At 49.7% G+C, this 22374-nt stretch overlaps 1 long non-coding RNA gene across 2 annotated transcripts; it reads right to left on the reverse strand.

Moving 5' to 3' along the window:
* Positions 1 to 15957: 15957 nt before the first annotated feature.
* Positions 15958 to 20072, reverse strand: LOC125548468. 2 transcript variants are annotated; one of them, XR_007301096.1, is made up of 5 exons: positions 19866 to 20072; positions 19217 to 19416; positions 18568 to 18625; positions 16637 to 18397; positions 15958 to 16301 (listed from the first exon to the last, which is right to left on the reverse strand). It is a non-coding gene; the product is annotated as an uncharacterized LOC125548468 (long non-coding RNA). The 2 variants fall into 2 exon arrangements; XR_007301095.1 differs by having other exon boundaries at positions 15958 to 18397.
* Between the last annotated feature and the right edge of the window lie 2302 nt (positions 20073 to 22374).

Below are 22374 nucleotides of genomic sequence, written 5' to 3' on the forward strand. Positions count from 1 at the left end.
TACCATGGGCATAGGCGGGGGCACGATCAGAGCACGTCCCGCAATGCGGCTTAACCGCCCTAGGGGCTGCATACCTTTATCATTTTTTCTCTTTCAGGACCTTACTCTCTGGAAGCCCTTTCCGGCAGCATGATTGCCGGACACATTACGGGAAGGAACAACCAAGGAGGCAAGAAGCTAAGATGTACAAGGGAACCCCCAGGTGGTCTCTAATAACAAACGATATACCCGCTTTTTACTACCCGTACGCAGCTTGCCCTTGGATAGGACATGTCAAATAGTCCTATTCTTTGCTTATTGCACTACTTGTACCAGTACGCTTAGACGTATTATTTAAATAACAATGCATAGCATTAAGTCTATTATTGCATTATCCATCCCTTTCTTCTTATATGTTCATTTACGACAACTTGCACCCGTACATTCTGGTACGGTCAGTACGCCAGGGGCTTTTGTTTACCCCATAATACGGCGTGAGAAGTCCGAACACTTTCGACAGTGCGGCACCCCGAACTTATAGCATTATATGCATCAGCTCCGAATCATGTCTTGGGTCAATAGTTGGGTTTGCCCGGCTCCCATGTTTTGGTACCTTACGTTTCGCTATATCGGCTAAGGTAGCACTGGGAGAACTACTGCGATTGTGTCCCGGTTCTTCCGGACGAGCACCTCAGTAGAGAAAGCCGAAAACTAACTATCATGATAAGGCGAGAGCTGGTCGTTGTTTGAGAGGTCTCAAGTCCTTAAAGACTTTTTCCGCTTCGGGCGAGGAGTCGGCCTTGCCAGACTTAGGCGTATATAGCGCCCCAAATTCGGCCTTCCGAATACTAGGGGCTTCGCCAAAATTTAAAATTGTAGACTTCTATGGCTAAGTGAGAGTGATAAAGCCTTATAGTCTGATTGCCTGGTTTGTTGTGCTGAACACCTCCCTCGAAGGACCCAAAATTGGGATAAATAGTGTTCAGGTTTATCCCGAACACCCCAGTACTAGCTACATGGGGGCAGAAGCCGACGACTGGCCAACTCTCAAATTTTATAAACGGCCGCACAGAAGGTAATATTTTAAATTCAAAAAGCGTTGCATAGCGCAAATGAACTCGTTTCACATTACAGGATCACATGAGCATGTTTATTCAAAAATTACATCTTTAGCACATTCCTCCGCCACAAGGCGGGAACCCTTCAGGACACTGTCATAATACATTTCAGGGCAATGATGCTCCTTGCCCTCCGGCGGCCCCTCCTTCACCAGCTTTACGGCGTCCAGCTTCGCCCAGTGCACCTTCGCCCGGGCAAAAGCCCTGTGCGCACCCTTGATGTAGACGGACCGCTTTATGACTTCAAGCCATGGATAGGCATCCACAAGCCGCCTCACCAGACCGAAGTAGCTGCTAGGCAGGGGATCGCCAGGCCACATCCGGACTATAAGACCCTTCATGGCCTGTTCGGCCGCCTTGTGAAGCTCGACCAGTTGCTTGAGCTGGTCTCTCAAGGGCATTGGGTGTTCGGTCCCTGTATACTGAGACCAGAACAACTTTTCCGTCGAGCTCCCCTCCTCAGCTCGGTAAAACTCCGCGGCATCTAGCACACTACGGGGAAGATCTGCGAACGCTCCTGGAGAGCTCCGAACTCGGGTAAGTAAACGGAAAGTTTCCTTCACATGCTTGCTTTGCATAATGAATGCCTTACCCGCTGCTATCTTCTTCACCGCATCAATATTCTGGAGGGCCTTGTGGGCTTCAGCCCTGGTGTTCTGTGTGCTTGCGAGCGCCTTCACAAGCTCAGACTCTCGCGTCTTAGAGTCAAGCTCCAAGGACTCGTGTTTTTTGGTGAGAGCCTCGAGCTCTTGCTGCAGCTCGCCTACCCAGGCTTCTTGCTTTTCCCGCTCAATGCGCTCCTTGGCCGCTTTGTCTTCGGCCTCGGATAGCGCCTTCTTCAGGGTCGCCACCTAAGTTGTGGCCCCTGGAAAATTCATGATGATCCTATTATTTTACAACCAAATTTCTTTTTAATATATAGACAAGGTATTGCTTAGCTTTGCTCTCCTCGAGCTGCCTCTTGGTAAGGCCGAGCTCGTCCTCGGACCACTCAAGGTCCTGCTTCAGTGCAGCGACCTCCGCAGTACGTGCGGCAGCGACCAGCAGTGAAGCATGCATATGCACTTAGACATATTATTATTAGACTCCTGAGTCATTATTTGATCCTCTATTCGGCCTTTCTTTGCGAACGCCAAACAGAGCATCAGGGGCTACTGTCTATGCGGTAATATTTTCCTATATTTTGATTGCTTACCTGAAAGCCTGTTAGGAGGCTAGCACAGGCTTCGGTTAGTCCGTTTTTGGTGGACTGAACTTTGTCGATCACTGCACTCATGATAGTGCGGTGCTCTTCGTCGATGGAAGCACCGTGAAGCGCTTCCAGCAAGTTGTCCGGTGCCTCTGGATGGACAGAGGCCACCGGCACGGCCGGCTTGCCCCCCTTAATGGGAGGTCACCTGCCAGAGTCCAGAACCACCGAAGGTTCCGGTGCAGTGTTCGGCTGGGGGCCGAACTTGGAGCCCGTGGGAGTCTTGCTCCCTTTGCGCCCAGGGTCCGGAAGGTCGCCTTGAGGCGCCCCCAGGACTACCTCCCCTCGGCTCGGTGCCTTTTGAGACAACACCTCGACGCTGTCCGTAGGGCAAGGGGTGGAGGCGGTCGGAAGTGAATCGCTATTCATATCCGACGAGTCCAAAGAACCGTCCGACGAAGATACGTCGATACGGGCTCGGGACGGACTGCATAATCATATTCGGCGTAAGGAGAAGCAGTGCAATAAAACATACCATGAATTACTACGGTATCCGGATACTTACGACTTCGCCAGGGGCTTGTCCCTGGGTAACCACTCGTCGTCGCTGTGGGCGGCCGTCGTGGTGCAGTCCGGAAGGATGGTCCTTCCCTTCTTGGACCCTTCGGCCTCCCCGGTTGGGGCGGCCTTCCTTTTCTTGTCTCCCCTGGCTGGGGGGAGAACTTTCCTCTTCCTCCTCCTTGTTTTCGTGGGAGGAGGGCGCGTCGGAGTTATCGGACGATGAGTCTGATATAACCTTGCGCCGGAGACCCTTTCGGGTCCCGCGGCCTTCTTCTTGGCCTTCTTCACCGGCACCTCGTAAGGCGTCGGAACCAGCATCTCTGTTAGGAGAGCATCTGCAGGATCTTCAGGCAGGGGGCTGGCAATCAATCTGCTCCGCTGTCTTTACCCAATCCTGTTAATGGCATGGAAGCTTAGATCCCGCACATGATTAAACTGGGGCAAATAAATATCCTGCGAGATATCAAAACTTACTGGATTGGCATGGCGCTTTGCGCTGAGTCCGTGGTCCTCGGTAAGGGGAGGAGGTACCTCGGCGCCCTTGAACAGCACCTTCCAGACGTCCTTGTGCGTTGTGTTGAAGAGCTCTTGCAGCGTCTGGTGCTTGGCCGGGTCGAACTCCCACAAATTGAATACTCGTGTTGACACGGGAGAATCCGGTGGAAGAGCATGACCTGGACCATGTTGACGAGCTTGATTTTCTTGCTCATCATGTTCTTGATGCAGGTCTGGAGTCCGGTCAGCTCTACCGGGGAACCCCGTGACATGCCCTTTTCTTTCCAGGAGGTGAGCCGCGTGGGGATTCCGGATCGAAATTCGGGGGCCGCCACCCAGTTGGTGTCGCGCGGCTCGGTGATGTAGAACCACCCCGATTGCCACCCCTTTATGGTATCCACATAGGAGCCTTCGAGCCAGGTGACGTTAGACATTTTTCCCACCATGGCGTCTCCGCACTCTGCTTGCTGGCCGACCACCACCATCGGTTTAATAGTGAAGGTCTTCAGCCAGAGGCCGAAGTGGGGTCTGATGCGGAGGAAGGCCTCGCATACGATGATAAATTCCGAGATGTTGAGGATAAAATTGGGGCCAGATCATGAAAATCTAGCCCGTAGTAGAACATGAGCCCGCGGACAAACGGATGAAGCGAAAATCCTAGTCCGCGGACAAAGTGGGTAAGGAAAACTACCCTCTCATGGGGTGCGGGCATAGGGATGATCTGCCCCACATCCGGCAGCTGGTGCGCGATGTCCGCGGCCAGATATCCGGCTTCCCGTAGCTTTGCGATGTTCTCCTCCATGACGGAGGAGACCATCCACTTGCCTCCCGCTCCGGACATGTTTGGAGTGGTACAAGGAGAAAGACATGAACTTGGCACTGGAGCTCGAGTGCGCGAGAATGGATAAGCAAGGAGGAAGAAGGCGTGGGTAAAAAGGGTGAATCTTTCTCCCTTTATAAGGGCGAAAGAGGCGATGCGCCTCCCCACTTACCTGGTAAAATTATTTATTCCCCGAGCGCCGTAATTGATGGCGCAGTTGGGTTACCCACGTTCGTATTGATGAGAATCCCGTGATAAGGGGACACGATCTCTGCTTCGATAAGACGTGTCAAGAAAACCGCCTCGCGATATGTGCAGTGCTGGTTGAGAAGAACGGTTCGAATAATGACCGAGCCGTGGTATGATGTCATGCCGTCAAACGTGCCAGCAGATTAGATTTGTGGAAATATTATTCTCTCTACGGTTGTATGTGGAACTTGTTTTGCAGAGCCGGACACTATCCTTGTGTTCAGAATCTTCTATGGAGTATTTGGAGGAAGAACCTGCCTTGCAATGCCGAAGACAAATCTGCACGCCGGACTCATCGTCATTGAAGCCTGGTTCAGGGGCTACTGAGGGAGTCCTGGATTAGGGGGTCTCCGGACAGCCGGACTATATCCTTTGGCCGGACTGTTGGACTATGAAGATACAATATTGAAGACTTCGTCCCGTGTCCGGATGGGACTCTCCTTGGCATGGAAGGCAAGCTTGGCAATATGGATATGTAGATCTCCTCCCTTGTAACTGACTCTGTAACCGTAGCCCCCTCCGGTGTCTATATAAACCGGAGGATTTAGTCCGTAGGACAACAACAATCATACCATATGCTAGCTTCTAGGGTTTAGCCTCTACGATCTCGTGGTAGATCAACTCTTGTAATACTCATATCATCAATATCAATCAAGCAAGACGCAGGGTATTACCTCCATCAAGACGGTCCGAACCTGGGTAAACATCGTGACCCCACCTCCTGTTACCATCCGCCTTAGACGCACAGTTTGGGACCCCCTACCCGAGATCTGCCGGTTTTGACACTGACAACAGTAATTTCAAAAAAATTCCTACGCACACGCAAGATCATGGTGATGCATAGCAACGAGAGGGTAGAGTGTCGTCCACGTACCCTCGTAGACCGTTAAGCGGAAGCGTTATGATAACGCGGTTGATGTAGTCGTACGTCTTCACGATCGACGGATCCTCAGTACCGAACATACGGCACCTCCGCGTTCAGCACACGTTCAGCTCGGTGACGTCCCGCGAACTCACGATCCAGTAGAGCTCGGGGAAGAGGTTCGTCAGCACGACGACGTGGTGACGATGTTGATGAAGCTAACATCGCAGGGCTTCACCTAAGCACCGCTACGATATAACTGAGGTGGATTATGGTGGAGGGGGCACCGCACACGGCTAAAAGATCAACAGATCAATTGTTGTGTCTATGGGGTGCCCCCTGCCCCCGTATATAAAGGAGCTAGGGGGAGGCGGCCGACCAAGGAGGAGGGCGCGCCAAGGGGGGAGTCCTACTCCCATCGGGAGTAGGACTCCCTCTTTTCCTAGTTGAAGTAGGAGAGGAGAAGGAAGGGAGAGAAGAGAGAAGGAAAGGGGGGCGCCGCCCCCCTCCTTGCCCAATTCGGACTAGAGGGGGAGGGGGCGCGCGGCTGCCCTTGACCGCCCCTCCTCTTCTCCCACTAAGGCCCATTAGGCCCAATATACTCCCCAGGGGGTTCCGGTAACCCCCGGTACTCCGGTAAATGTCCGAAACCTTTCCGGTATCCGAACATAGTCATCCAATATATCGATCTTTACGACTCGACCATTTAGAGACTCCTCGTCATGTCCGTGATCATATCCGGGACTCTGAACTACCTTCGGTACATCAAAACACAAAAACTCATAATACCGATCGTCACAGAACTTTAAGCATGTGGACCCTACGGGTTCGAGAACTATGTAGACATGACCGAGACACGTCTCCGGTCAATAACCAATAGCGGAACCTGGATGCTCATATTAGTTCCTACATATTCTACGAAGATCTTAATCGGTCAAACCGCATAACAACATACGTTGTTCCCTTTGTCATCGGTATGTTACTTGCCCGAGATTCGATCGTCGGTATCTCAATACCTAGTTCAATCTCGTTCCTAGCGAGCCTCTTTACTTGTTCCGTAATGCAACATCCCACAACTAACTCATTAGCCACATTGCTTGCAAGGCTTATTGTGATGTGCATTACCGAGAGGGCCCAGAGATACCTCTCCGACAATTGGAGTGACAAATCCTAATCTTGATCTATGCCAACTCAACAAGTACCATTGGAGACACCTATAGGGCACCTTTATGATCACCCAGTTATGTTGTGATGTTTGGTAGCACACAAAGTGTTCCTCCGGTAATCGGGAGTTGCATAATCTTATAGTCATAAGAACATGTATAAGTCATGAAGAAAGCAATAGCAGTTGAGGGAGTCCTGGATTAGGGGGTGTTCGGGTAGCCGGACTATACCTTCAGCCGGACTCCTGGACTATGAAGATACAAGATTGAAGACTTCGTCCCGTGTCCGGATGGGACTTTCCTTGGCGTGGAAGGCAAGCTTGGCGATGCGGATATTCAAGATCTCCTACCATTGTAACAGACTCCATGTAACCCTAACCCTATCCGGTGTCTATATAAACCGAGGGGTTGTAGCCCGTAGGCAATCAACTCCATATACAACAATCATACCATAGGCTAGCTTCTAGGGTTTAGCCTCCTTGATCTCGTGGTAGATCTACTCTTGTACTACCCATATCATCAATATTAATCAAGCAGGACATAGGGTTTTACCTCCATCAAGAGGGCCCGAACCTGGGTAAAACATCATGTTCCCTGCCTCCTGTTACCATCCGGCCTAGACGCACAGTTCGGGACCCCCTACCCGAGATCTGCCGGTTTTGACACCGACATTGGTGCTTTCATTGAGAGTTCCTCTGTGTCGTCGCTTGTAGGCCCGATGGCTCCTTTGATCATCAACAACGATGCGGTCCAGGGTGAGACTTTTCTCCCCGGACAGATCTTCGTCTTCGGTGGCTTCGCTCTGCGGGCCAATTCGCTCGGCCACCTGGAGCTGATCGAAAGCTACGCCCCTGGCCATCAAGTCAGGTTTGGAAGCTTAAACTACACGGCTGACATCCGTGGAGACTTGATCTTCGACGGACTCGAGCCACGGCCAAGCGCGCCGCACTATCTCGAGGGGCATGATCTAGCTCTGCCCCCGGACAGTGTCCTGGAGGCCGCACACGCATCGGTTCCGACCCCTAACTCGGAGCCTATTGCGCAATCGAGGATGAGCGGTTGGATGTCACCTTGGGGGCTGCGATCCCAAAAGCGATCGAGCCAAACGCTAGCCCCGCACTCTGCACGACCCGTGACTCCGAGGATCCGGACTCCTCCCCGGACTCCGAACCCCCCGCGCCCCTGCCAATCGAATCCGATTGGGCGCCGATAATGGAGTTCACCGCCGCAGACATCTTTCAGCATTCGCCTTTTGGCGACATCCTGAATTCTCTTAAGTCTCTCTCTTTATCAGGAGAGCCCTGGCCGGACTACGGTCAGCGAGGGTGGGATACGGACGATGAGGAAATTCAAACCCCACCCACCACCCACTTTGTAGCCACTGTCGACGATCTAACCGACATGCTTGACTTCGGCTCCGAAGACATCGACGGCATGGACGACGATGTAGGAGACGAACAGGAACCAGCACCTGTAGGGCGCTGGAAGGCCACCTCGTCATATGACATATATATGGTGGATACTCCAAAAGATGGAGATGGCGATGGAACAGTGGGGGATGACGCCCCCAAGAAACAGCCAAAGCGCCGGCGTCAGCGGCGCCGCTCTAAATCCCGCCAAAGCAAAAACGGTGATTCCGGCACGGGAGATAATACTACCCCGGATAGCGCCGAAGAACACCCACCTCAGCAAGATTTGGCACAGGAAGATGGAGAAGCCAGCCCTCATGAGAGAGCGGCAGACCGAGAGGTCGAGGATGATAACTATATGCCTCCCTCTGAAGACGAGGCAAGCCTCGATGACGACGAATTCATCATTCCATCAGACCCCGCCGAACTAGAGCGTTTTAAACGCAGGCTTTTAGCCACGGCAAGCAGCCTCAAGAAAAAGCAGCAACAGCTTAGAGCTTCCCAAGATTTGCTAGCTGACAGATGGACTGAAGTCCTTGCGGCCGAAGAGTATGAACTCGAACGGCCCTCCAAGAGTTACCCGAAGTGCAGGCCGCTACCCCGATCAGAGGAGGAAGCACCTACATCACCAGCGCATGACATGGCAGACCGGCCACCTCGCGGCCGCGACAGAGAGGCCTCTCGGCCCTCCACCCAAGCCATGCCCCGACGCCGCTCAACTAAGGCACGGGAAAATGCGCCCGACCTGCGAGACATACTGGAGGACAAGGCAAGACAAACAAGATCGATCTACGGATCACGCAGGCGCCCTACGGCATGTGACAATGATCTTCACTCCGGATACAACAAATCCGGCCGGGCCGAACACAACAGACATAGCTCTTCCGAGCTACGTCGTGATATAGCCCAATACAAAGGCGCCGCACACCGGCTATGCTTCACGAATGAAGTAATGGATCATAAAATCCCAGAGGGTTTCAAACCGGTAAACATCGAATCATACGATGGCACAACAGATCCAGCGGTATGGATCGAGGATTATCTCCTTCACATCCACATGGCACGCGGCGATGATCTACACGCCATCAAATACCTCCCGCTCAAACTTAAAGGACCGGCCCGGCATTGGCTTAACAGCTTGCCAGTAGACTCAATCGGTTCTTGGGAGGACCTGGAAGCCGCATTCCTCGACAACTTCCAGGGCACTTACGTGCGAGCACCGGATGCCGACGACTTAAGCCACATAATTCAGCAGCCAGAGGAATCGGCCAGACAATTCTGGACACGGTTCCTAACAAAGAAAAACCAGATAGTCGACTGTCCGGACGCAGAGGCCCTAACAGCCTTCAAGCATAACATCTGCGACGAGTGGCTTGCCCGGCACCTGGGACAGGAAAAGCCGAAATCCATGGCAGCCCTCACGACACTCATGACCCGCTTTTGCGCGGGAGAAGACAGCTGGCTAGCTCGCAGTAACAACTTATCAAAGAACCCTTGTAATTCGGATACCAATGACAAAAGTGGTAGGACAAGTCGGAATAAGCAAAAATGCCGCGTTAGCAGCGACAGCAATGAAGACACGACAGTCAATGCCGGATTCAAAGTCTATAAATCCGGTCAGCGGAAAAAGCCATTCAAAAAGAATACTCAGGGCCCGTCCAGTTTGGACCGAATACTCGATCGCTTGTGCCAAATACATGGCACCCCCGAAAGGCCAGCCAATCACACTAACAAGGATTGTTGGGTGTTCAAGCAGGCAGGCAAGTTAAGGGCCGAAAATAGAGACAATGGGCTGCACAGCGACGACGAGGAGCCCAAGCCGCCGAACAACAATGGACAGAAGGGCTTTCCCCCACAAGTGCGGACGGTGAACATGATATACGCAACCCACATTCCCAAGCGGGAGCGGAAGCGTGCGCTACGGGACGTATACGCGATGGAGCCAGTCGCCCCAAAGTTCAACCCATGGTCCTCCTGCCCGATCACCTTTGATCGAAGGGACCATCCCACTAGCATCCGTCATGGCGGCTTCGCCGCATTGGTTCTCGACCCAATCATCGACGGATTTCATCTCACAAGAGTCCTCATGGACGGCGGCAGTAGCCTGAACCTGCTTTATCAGGATACAGTGCGGAAAATGGGCATAGATCCCTCAAGGATTAAGCCCACAAGAACGACCTTTAAAGGCGTTATACCAGGTGTAGAAGCCAACTGTACAGGCTCAGTAACACTTGACGTGGTCTTCGGATCCCCGGACAATTTCCGAAGCGAAGAGTTAATCTTCGATATAGTCCCGTTTCGCAGTGGCTATCACGCCCTGCTCAGACGAACCGCATTCGCAAAGTTCAATGCGGTGCCGCACTACGCATATCTCAAGCTCAAGATGCCAGGCCCTCGAGGAGTAATTACGGTCAACGGAAAACCGAACGCTCCCTCCATACGGAGGAGCATACGGCGGCTCTCGCAGTGGAGGTACAAAGTAGCCTTCTCAGGCAATTCTCCAGTCCGGCCATTAAAAAGCCAGACACTGCCAAGCGCGCCCGGAGTAACCCACAGGAGGACCGCCTGGCCCACTCTGAGCAAGCGTAGCAATGCGGCCCCAACCCCAGGTTTCGCGACATAGCGAAACCAGTACCTCGCGTACATAACTACGCCCTTGAAATACCATGGGCATAGGGGAAGGGGCACAATAACGGCACGCCCAAAATACGGCTTAAAACGTACTAGGGGCTGCCGGATTCTTTTTTTTTTAATTTTTTCTTACTTTCAGGACTCCATACTTCGGATGACCTGTTCGGCAATTCGACTGCCGCACAAACGATGCAAGATCCAGGGAGGCAGACAAGCCATGCCGCATTATGGAACTCCCAGGTGGTCTCTGTTATGAGCGGTATACCTGTTTTAAATGCAATTCCGTAGCGTGCCCCTGGTCAGGACATACTAAATAGTCCAATATCTTTTGCTTACCGCACTATTTGTATCGTTCGGCTTTGATAAATAGCCTCTCTATAAACAATGCTTAGCTTCTTGTCTATTTTTTGCATTGTCTTCTTTTCACATTTATGTTTATTAAATGACATGATTGCACCCGTACACCATGGTACGGCAAACACGCCAGGGGCTTCAGTATCCCTCATAGTGGTGTGAGAAGTCCGTACACTTTCACAAGTGCGGCACCCCGAACTTATAGCACTATATGCATCGGCTCCAAATCATGATTTGGGTCAATAGTTGGGTTTGCCCGGCTCCTATGTTTTGGTGCCTTACGTTCCGCTCTATCGGCTAAGGTAGCACTAGGAGAACCACTGCGATTGTGCCCCGGTTCAGCTGGGTTAAGCACCTCAGTGGAGAAAGCTAAAACTGACTGTCATGATGTGGCGAGAGATCGGTCGCTGTTCGAGAGGTTTTTCGAGTCCCTAAAGGCTTATGCTGCTTCGAGCGAGGAGCTGGCTTTGTCCGGCCAAGGCGTGGATAGCGCCCCGAACTCGGTCTTCCGAACTAGGGGCTTCGCCGAAATTTAAAATTATAGAGTTCTATGGCTAAGTGAGAGTGTTCAAGCATTATAGTCCGATTGCCTGGTTCGTTGTGCTGAGCACCTCCCTCGGAAGACCCAACTATGGGAAAAAGAGCGCTCAGGTTTATCCCGAACATCCCAGCACTAGTGGCACGGGGGCAGAAGCCGACGACTGGCCATCTCTCAATTTTTGATAAACGGCCGCAAAGAAAGTAATATTTTAAATTCAATAAGCATTGCTTAGCGCATATGAACAAGTTTTCAGCACACAGGATAAACACGAGCGAGTTCATTCAAATATCACATCCTTGGTACATTCATCCGCCACAAGGCGGGCACCTGCAAGAACATCCTTGTAGTAGTTCTCGGGCTTGCGATTCTCCTTCCCCGGCGGCGGCCCGTCCTTCACAAGCTTCTCACCGTCCAGCTTACCCCAGTGCACCTTTGCACGGGCAAGGGCCCGACGGGCACCTTCGATGCAGACGGAGCGCTTGATGACCTCAAGCCTCGGACAGGCCTCCACCAGCCGCCGCACTAGCCTGAAATAGCTCCCAGGCAGGGCCTCTCTGGGCCACAGCCGAACTATGAAGCCCTTCATGGCCTGCTCGGCCGCCTTGTGGAGCTCGACCAGCTGTTTCAGCTGGTCGCTCAAGGGCACAGGGTGTCCGGCCTCAGAATACTGAGACCAGAACACCTTCTCCGTCGAGCTGCCCTCTTCAGCTCGGTAGAATGCGACGACATCGGATACGCTGCGGGGAAGATCTGCGAATGCCCCTGGAGAGCTCTGGATTCGGGTAAGTAACAGGTAGTTCACTTTTATATTTTTGCTTTGCATAAAGAATGCCTTACCCGCTACTATCTTCCTCATCTCCTCCAACTCTCAGAGGGCCTTTTGGGCTTCGGCCTTGGCAGACGTGGCAGCCTCTAGGGCCGTTGCAAGCTCGGATGCTTGCGCCTTCGACTCCAGCTCCAAACTCTCATGTTTTTTCATGAGAGCCTGAAGCTCTTGCCGCACCTCGCCGACCTGAGCCCCAAGTCTGTCTCGCTCGGTGCGCTCCGCGGCCGTTTTCTTTTAGGCCGCAGAGAGCACCTGCTTAAGGGTCGCCACCTCAGTCGTGGCCCCTACAATAAGTAGTACAATCCTATTACTCTTTTTGCAATCAAGCCTTTCTATAGGCACTTTTTATGTAAGGTATTTCTTACCTTCTTCCTCCTTGAGCCACCGCTTGGCAAGGCCGAGCTCTTGCTCGGTCCGCTCGAGGTCCTGCTTCAGGACACCCACCTCCGCAGTCAGTGCGGCGGTGGATAGCAGCGAAGCCTGCATACGCATATTGACTCTTTTTTGTTAGACTCCTGCGATATTTAGATCCTCTATTCGGCTTTTCTTTCCGAACGCCAAACAGAGCATCAGGGGCTACTGTCTATGCGGTAATATTTTTACATATTTTTACTTACCTCGAAGCCTGTTAGAAGGCTAGCGCAAGCTTCAGTCAGTCCGCTCTTGGCGGACTGAACCTTCTGGATCACCGTACTCATAATAGTACAGTGCCCCTCGTCGATGGAGGCGTCGTCAAGCACCTCCAGCAGATTGTCCGGCACCTCCGGTTGGGCAGAGGCCGCCGGCTCAGAAGGCTTGCTCCTCTTGGAAGGAGTTCGCCTACCGCGGTCCGGAACTGTGGAAGATTCTGGCGCGGTGTCCGGCATAAATTCGGACTAAGAGCCCCGGGGAGCCTTATCCCCTTCACTCCTGGAGTCCGGGAGGTTGCCTTGCGGCTCCTCCGGGACCACCTCCTCCTGCCCCGGAGCTTGTCACGACGCCACTTCGGCGTCGTCTGCAGTGCGGGGGGAGACAGCGAGCGGAACTGAGTTCACGTCCGATGAGTCCAGGGAGCCGCCCGACGATTCGTCGAATTCGGCCCGGGGCAGACTGCATAATTACATTCAACATTAGGGAAAGCTGTGCAACAAAGGAACATCATGAGTTACTCTGATATCCGAACTTACGATTTCGCCGGACGCTTGGCCCTGTTTGGCCACCCCTCTTTGCCCTCTTCGGTGTTGGGGGCGTAGTCCGGCGGATGGGTCTTCCTTTTCCTAGACCCCTCGTCCTCCCCCGTTGGGGCGGCCTTCCTCTTCTCTCCTCCCTCCGATGGGGGGGGAGAGTTTTCTTCTTCCTCCTCCTCGTTTTCATGGGAGGAGGGCGTCTCGGACTCGTCAGATGACGAGTCCGACACCACCACTTTGCGGACACTCTTTCGAGTCCCCGTGGTCTTCTTCTTCTTGGCCTTCTTCTCCGGCACCACATAAGGCGCCGGAACCAGCAGCTTCACTAGTAAAGCTGGGGCTGGGTCTTCGGGCAGTGGAGCCGGACAGTTAATCGGTCCGGATATCGCCCGCCAAGCCTGTCAAAGGTAAGGGAGTTTAGATCCCGCATAGAGTCAAACTATGAAAAAAGCTTAACATCCTGTAAAAGGTGTAGATGGCTTACCTTGCCAGCGTGACGCTGCGAGCTGTATCCGCGGTCCTCGGAAGCGGATACGGGAGCCTCGGCGCCCTTGAATAGCATCTTCCAGGCGTCTTCGTACGTTGTGTCGAAGAGCCTGCTGAGGGTTTGATGCTGCGCCGGGTCGAACTCCCACAGATTAAAATCCCGTTGTTGGCACGGGAGGATCCGGCGGACGAGCATAACCTGGATTATATCAACAAGCCGGACTGGCTTGTTCACCAGGGACTGGATGCATGTTTGCAATCCGGTCACCTCTTTTTCGTCACCCCACGACAGGCCCATCTCTTTCCAGGACATAAGCCGCGCGGGGGGTCCGGATCGGAACTCGGGGGCTGCGGTCCATTCTGGATCGCGCGGCTCGGTGATATAAAACCACCCCGATTGCCATCCCTTTAGGGTCTCCACGAAAGAGCCCTCGAACCATAGGACGTTGGCCATCTTGCCCACCATGGCGCCTCCGCACTCCGCCTGGCTGCCACGCACCACCTTGGGCTTGACGTTGAAGGTCTTGAGCCAGAGGCTGAAATGGGGGCGGACGCGAAGAAAAGCCTCGCACACGATGATAAACGCCGAGATGTTGAGGATGAAGTTCGGAGCCAGATCGTGGAAATCCAGGCCGTAGTAGAACATGAGCCCCCGGACAAATGGGTGGAGTGGAAAACCCAGTCCGCGGAGGAAGTGGGGGAGAAATACTACCCTCTCATGGGGCCTTGGGGTGGGGAGAAGCTGCCCCTCTTCGGGAAGCCGGTGCGCGATGTCCTTGGACAGGTATCCGGCCTTCCTTAGCTTCTTGATTTTGCCCTCCGTGACGGAGGAGACCATCCACTTGCCTCCCGCTCCGGACATTGCTAGAGAAGGTTGAGGTGGCAAGTGCGGGCTTGGGCACTGGAGCTCGGGTGCGCAGGAGATGGATAGGCAAAGGAGGAAGAAGGCGTAGGTAAAAAGGTGGATCCTTGTCCCCTTATATGGGCGGATGCGGTTGTGCGTCCCTACCTGCCTAGTAAAACTCGCTTGCCTCCCAAGCGCCATGATAAGTGGCGCGGTTGGGTTACCCACATCCGTATTGATGAGAATCCCGTAAAAGGGGGGGTACACGATCTTTGCTTTGACAAGACGTGCCAAGGAAACCGCCTCGCAAAACACGCTGAGGTGGAAAAGTGAAAACGATTTGAGTGAAGGACTTGGCTGTAGTGTGTTGATGCACTGCGGAATACGTTAGCAGATTTAATTTGTGTTAATATTATTCTCTCTATGGCAATATGTGGAAGCTTATTTTGCAGAGCCGGACACTACTCTTGGTGTTTACAATCTTCTACGAAGGACTTGGAGGAGGAACCCGCCTTGCAATGCCGAAGACAATTTGCGTGCCGGACTCGTCGTCATTGAAGCCTGGTTCAGGGGCTACTGAGGGAGTCCTGGATTAGGGGGTGTTCGGGTAGCCGGACTATACCTTCAGCCGGACTCCTGGACTATGAAGATACAAGATTGAAGACTTCGTCCCATGTCCGGATGGGACTTTCCTTGGCGTGGAAGGCAAGCTTGGCGATGCGGATATTCAAGATCTCCTACCATTGTAACCGACTCCATGTAACCCTAACCCTATCCGGTGTCTATATAAACCGGGGGGTTGTAGCCCGTAGGCAATCAACTCCATATACAACAATCATACCATAGGCTAGCTTCTAGGGTTTAGCCTCCTTGATCTCGTGGTAGATCTACTCTTGTACTACCCATATCATCAATATTAATCAAGCAGGACGTAGGGTTTTACCTCCATCAAGAGGGCCCGAACCTGGGTAAAACATCGTGTTCCCTGCCTCATGTTACCATCCGGCCTAGACGCACAGTTCGGGACCCCCTACCCGAGATCCCCGGTTTTGACACCGACAGCAGTAAACTAAAACGATCAAGTGATAAGCTAACGGAATGGGTCAAGTCAATCACATCATTCTCCTAATGATGTGATCCCATTGATCAAATAACAACTCACTAGAGGTTGGGGCGCCACCTGGTGGCGCCGCCTGAGGCAGGCCTATGCGCACTTATCTTGTTTCAACACATTGGGCTGCCATGTTTTGTCCTTAACCTCACTCATGTATATCAATACGGGCATATATGTTATAACATTAGGATATAATAGTACCACATTGATCAAATATACAGATACTATAATATTTGAGTTTAGAACCATCATAGGCAGGGATACATCTAATGAGGATATGTACAACTCTCGCATGGAGCATAAAACGGTACAATGCACTACAGTTAATCCAAAAGCATCCTCATGAGGCGATGACTTGGCTTTGTCAAAAGCCTGCTGTACGCAATCGCAAGAGACAACCAGTAGCAATGCGATCCGGATACTCACGTCTGAAATTATTTTGTATCATTCCCAGTGGATCTCTTACGCTTATATTCACATAAATCCGAATGAAGCTACATCAAGAAATAAATTTCAGAAATGAGAAACAACATCTTATAAGAACAAAAGAAAATACATGTTACATATAGTAATATTTCCCTACAGCCTAATGGTACAAACAAATCAAAGGCTTAGGGTAGCTAAAAGACAGAAAATGCAAACTGACTATGGTGTCACTGCTAAAGAAGCACAAATAGCATCATGTCTAGTGAAAAAAAAACAGAACAGAACGACCTATTTTCAGAAAATACATAGTAATAACATAACACTTCTTGAAGCAAAAAACTCTTCTATGTAGTACTATTACATAACACATCTGAAACAACGTGCGCTAAAATGAAGTTGGAACCTTGTTCTTCCTTGAAGAAGTGGGAGAAGAAAATTCATCTGGTTAGTAATAAAACCTCCTGGTGAAACAAAAAGATAAAAAATAAGAATGCTCAAAAAAGTCTATACATAATGCGCAGGGGCATATTGAATTTATGAAGGCTGGGTAGAGCAGGGACTTAATGAAATAATGAGGCTGACTTGTAAATATTATTCCTTCCTTCTATAAAGCTAAGGTAAGCCTTTGGCGTACTCTCGAAAAGAAATAATGAGGCTGAAGAGAAATATTGATCACTGATGCATACAGAGGGATAACTGATAAGCATGGATTTGAGAAATGAAGGCGGAACAATGAGAAGGTAGTTACTGAAATAATGAAGAAACATGTGCACTGAAGGTGACCAGAGAAAGAAGATATTGAAGATTTACTGAAAAGAACTACAATGTGCTAATAATATATGTTGGCAGCCTAACAAACATTTAACATTATGAGCAATAAGCACAAAAGCAAACAAAAAAGTAACAATATGAAGAAATACTATTTCTCTATATAAAGTGTGTTGGGATCAGAAAAAAAATATTTACAAGTCCAACTAATCCACCAAATCTGGTTGTTTAGCCCACCTGCAGACAGCCCAGGGCAAAGTCAAATTAGATGGACCTCCCCTAAAGCTGGTAGAGAAAAGAAAGTCATGACTAAGAAAACCATGAAACAATTAGATAATAACATTGAAACTTTTTCCCTCTAGTGTAGTGAATTTTACAACGAAAAACCTTCCTTTCCCTCCACTATACTGAATTTTACTACGAAAAATCTTCCTTTGCCTATGTGGATTAGATGATCTTGTGAATTATTGGTTGTGCCGATACAAAATGAGAGAACAAAGCTAAGAAAGAAGAATGAGCAAAACAAAGTATATATGCACAAGGAGTACTACAGACTGAAGTAGATAATGAAAGACTGAACAAAGTGTGACTGAATATGACTGAAGAAAGAGGAAAACTGGAGACTAAGGACAAAAGAAGTTAAAGAAAGACTGAACAAGAACTAAGGCTGAATATGATTGAATAAAGAAGAAAACTGATGACTAATAAAAGAAAAGGTACTAAAATCCTAATCTGAGAAATAAAAAATTGAATAATAAGAACAGATATACTGAATACCTGCCAAACCTAGAATAAGTGAATCAAATACTAAAATCTCATAAACTGAAAATAAAAGAATGAAGACTAAGAACGTATAGACTAATGCAAAATCAGAGAGAACCTACATGGAAAAAATCAAAAAAACATTTAGTGGTACAGAGAAAACCTACATGAACAAGGGACCTACCTTCTCATCTCTATCTCAATCCATACGGATAGAATTTGAGAATGAAACCACAGATCTAAACTCCCCCAATCATCGAGCTCCCACACACAGAACCAACAAGCAACAAAATACATCCTTGATGTAATCATAGAGGAAACCGGGGCGGAGATCAACCTCTTATGCCGGTGCCGACAATTCCCTCACTCCATGTCGCATCTCTCTCCACCGCTCTAACAAGGGGGGCATGGATATCAAACTTCAAGGAACCAGAAGAAGTACCGGCGATGAGGTCCGACTTGAGGTGCCCAGGCCGTAGGCTGGCGCCCACTCCAGGAACGGGAAGAAGTATCGAAGCGCCGCCGCCACGTGCGGTCTAGCAGCTCGCTCACGCACCGGCACCGCCACATGGAATGGGTCACCTTGGAAGAAGGTCTCCTTGAGGTACCACCAGAAAGCCACCAACGGCCGCGCCTTACCATGAACATCAGAAAATGGTAAGTAATGAAGAAATGTCCATGACCAAAAAGCCAGGTCATAAATTGAACATTCGGAAAAATGAATGAGATGCAAATCATTTTGTGGTTTGAGTGCTGCTCATTGTACATGAGTGACTTGGTTGAAGTGAAGAAAAAGAAAAATACCTTTTGGTTTTTGTTGAGCTTTCCTGCAAGTGCTAGCAATAGGGTTTTTGGCCACAACCTGGGGCTCCAAGAAGAAGTGTCATCCATTTATGTATGCGCACAAAACAAATACAGAAGAAAATCTCAGAGATCTTTGTGCTCACCTAAGATTGCAGAAGAAAATGTACCATGGAACATTCTAAATTGCAAAAAATAGGAAACTAAAATACTTGAAAACTTGGAGGGTTCTACATCAGTACACCTCAAACAAACCCCTCCATCACTATCAGCACTGTAGAATATATTGCAAGCCTGTTAAACGAACAAATAAGCAGGCTAACAATGTAAAATATTTGATGGCGATGAATGTCAGGATGAGCGAAGGTGGACCAAAAAAAGATAAGAAACTGATGTATTGAGTTAGAGGAAATTTGCAACAATGGATGATAGGAATTCGAACATATCAAGGGCATTTATTTACATTCAGATGTCAATTTTTAAAAAGAGTCAGCTCCCAAAATATAAACCAGGCATTTAAATTCAGTATCTTTTGAATTCATGAAACGAATTTGTTTTGGGTATCAAGAAGAGTGTAGTCAAATCTTCAAAACACAAGAAGTACGACAAATAATCAACAATGATTCACAGCGAAATTGCACAGTATCCTCACCTGCTACTGGTACCTCCCCTCTACATCACCACCCGGGGCAACTGCCGCCACCACTGCCGCCGTGGCCATCTTTTGGATCTCGTCGCCGATGGCTAAACCCCCGAGCAGGATCCTGGATAACATATGCGGCGTCACCTCCGCCAGCTCGTGCTTGACTGGGACAAGGTGTCCTCACAGGTGCTTCCACCCCAATCCTCACCCTGCACGCACAGAATGAAAATGACGAGACGATCGCATCATGAATTAAGCAACTATAAATGTAACCTACACTGATAATAGTGTCCTAATCTTTGACCACATATCCCAACTGAATCTGTAAGGTACCCTACAAAATCAGGAACACACGCATATACATGCCAATTCCTCTGGTTTATCTGTAACATGCTATAACTTCTTATACTCTGCTTCATGTGTCAATTGGCAGAATGTTCGCTAAATCACTGATTTTTAAAGATGCAAGTACATTTGAGCCATTTAGTAGTATCAGTTATAACTACAGATCATAACACTGAATGCAGAATCATCTAGATCTCAAGGTGCAGTACTTGTTTAAGATATCTTTTCTTATCAGTGCCTACAATGTTTATGCCTACACTAATAAGTCCAGTTTTCAGTCACAATGAGCATGTAACACTGCAAATCGACATACCTTTTGATCCAGCCTGGAGCTTTAGGATCCATTGCGCCTACCGACTACTTGTTGGCCGGAAGCAAGACCTCCATCCTAGCATTGGCCACGCCCTCCGCCGCACAGATCTGGCCATCCGCGCTTAACACCGGCACCTCAGGTTGCTGCTCACCAGCCGTCGTCGCTGCTACTCCTGCATTAGGATGTCACTGTCGTTCACATCCTCTAGGAGCGTGAATCTGGCAATCGGTTGAAGGAAATATGCCCTAGAGGCAATAATAATGTTATTATTTTATTTCCTTATATCATGATAAATGTTTATTATTCATGCTAGAATTGTATTATCCGAAAACATAATACTTGTGTGAATACATAGACAAACTAAACGTCACTAGTATGCCTCTACTTGACTAGCTCGTTAATCAAAGATGGTTATGTTTCCTAACCATAGACATGTGTTGTCATTTGATTAATGGGATCACCTTATTAGGAGAATGATGTGATTGACATGACCCATTTCATTAGCTTAGCACCCGATCGTTTAGTATGTTGCTATTGCTTTCTTCATGACTTATACATGTTCCTATGAATATGAGATTATGCAACTCCCGTTTGCCGGAGGAACACTTTGTGTGCTACCAAACGTCACAACGTAACTGGGTGATTATAAAGGAGCTCTACAGGTGTATCCAAAGGTATATGTTGGGTTGACGTATTTCAAGATTAGGATTTGTCACTCCAATTGTCGGAGAGGTATCTCTGGGCCCTCTCGGTAATGCACATCACATAAGCCTTGCAACCATTGCAACTAATGAGTTAGTTGCGAGATGATGTATTAAGAAACGAGTAAAGAGACTTGCCGGTAATGAGATTGAACTAGGTATTGAGATACCGACGATCGAATCTTGGGCAAGTAACATACCGATGACAAAGGGAACAACGTATGTTGTTATGCGGTCTGACCGATAAAGATCTTCGTAGAATATGTGGGAGCCAATATGAGCATCCAGGTTCCGCTATTGGTTATTGACCGGAGACATGTCTCGGTCATGTCTACATTGTTCTCGAACTCGTAGGGTCCGCACGCTTAAGGTTTCGATGACAGTTATATTATGAGTTTATGAGTTTTGATGTACCGAAGTTAGTTCGGAGTCCCGGATGTGATCACAGACATAACAAGGAGTCTCGAAATGGTCGGGACATTAAGATTGATATATTGGACGGCTATATTCGGACATCGGAAGTGTTCCGGGTGATTTCGGAGAAAACCGGAGTACCGGAGGGTTACCGGAACCCCCCCGGGAGAAGTAATGGGCCATATGGGCCTTAGTGGAGAGAGACAAGGGCAGCCAGGGTGGTTCGCGCACCTCATCCCCCTGGTCTGAATTGGACTAGGAGAGGGGGGGGTAGCGCCCCCTTTCCTTCTCCCTCCCCACTTCCTTTCCCCCTCCTAGTAGGAGTCCTACTCCTACTAGGAGGAGGACTCCTCCTTGGCGCGCCTATAGGGCCGGCCGGCCTCCTCCCCTTGCTCCTTTATATACGGGGGCAGGGGGCACCCCTAGACACACAAGTTGATCCACGTGATCGTTTTCTTAGCCGTGTGCGGTGTCCCCTTCCACCATAATCCTCGATAATATTGTAGCGGTGCTTAGGCGAAGCCCTGCGATGGTAGAACATCAAGATCGTCACCACGCTGTCGTGCTGATGAAACTCTTCCCCGACACTTTGCTGGATCGGAGTCTGGGGATCATCATCGAGCTGAACGTGTGCTAAAACTCAGAGGTGGCGTAGTTTCGGTGCTTGATCAGTCGGGCCGTGAAGACGTACGACTACATCAACCACGTTGTGCTAACTCTTCCGCTGTCGGTCTACAAGGGTACGTAGATCACACTCTCCCCTCTCGTTGCTATGCATCACCATGATCTTGCGTGTGCGTAGGATTTTTTTTGAAATTACTACGTTCCCCAACAGTGGCATCCGAGCCTAGGTTTTATGTGTTGATGTTATATGCACGAGTAGAACACAAATGAGTTGTGGGCGATATAAGTCATACTGCTTACCAGCATGTCATACTTTGGTTCGGCGGTATTGTTGGACGAAGCGGCCCGGACCGACATTACGCGTACGCGTACGCGAGACCGGTTCTCCCGACGTGCTTTGCACAAAGGTGGCTAGCGGGTGTCAGTTTCTCCAACTTTAGTTGAACCAAGTGTGGCTACGCCCGGTCCTTGCGAAGGTTAAAACAACACCAACTTGACAAACTATCGTTGTGGTTTTGATGCGTAGGTAAGGTTGGTTCTTGCTTAAGCCCGTAGCAGCCACGAAAACTCGCAACAACAAAGTAGAGGACGTCTAACTTGTTTTTGCAGGGCATGTTGTGATGTGATATGGTCAAGACATGATGCTAAATTTTATTGTATGAGATGATCATGTTTTGTAACCAAGTTATCGGCAACTGGCAGGAGCCATATGGTTATCGCTTTATTGTATGCAATGCAATTACGCTGTAATGCTTTACTTTATCACTAAG

The sequence above is a fragment of the Triticum urartu genome, chromosome 3 (assembly GCF_003073215.2).
Source record: "Triticum urartu cultivar G1812 chromosome 3, Tu2.1, whole genome shotgun sequence".
Classification (NCBI taxonomy): domain Eukaryota; kingdom Viridiplantae; phylum Streptophyta; class Magnoliopsida; order Poales; family Poaceae; genus Triticum; species Triticum urartu.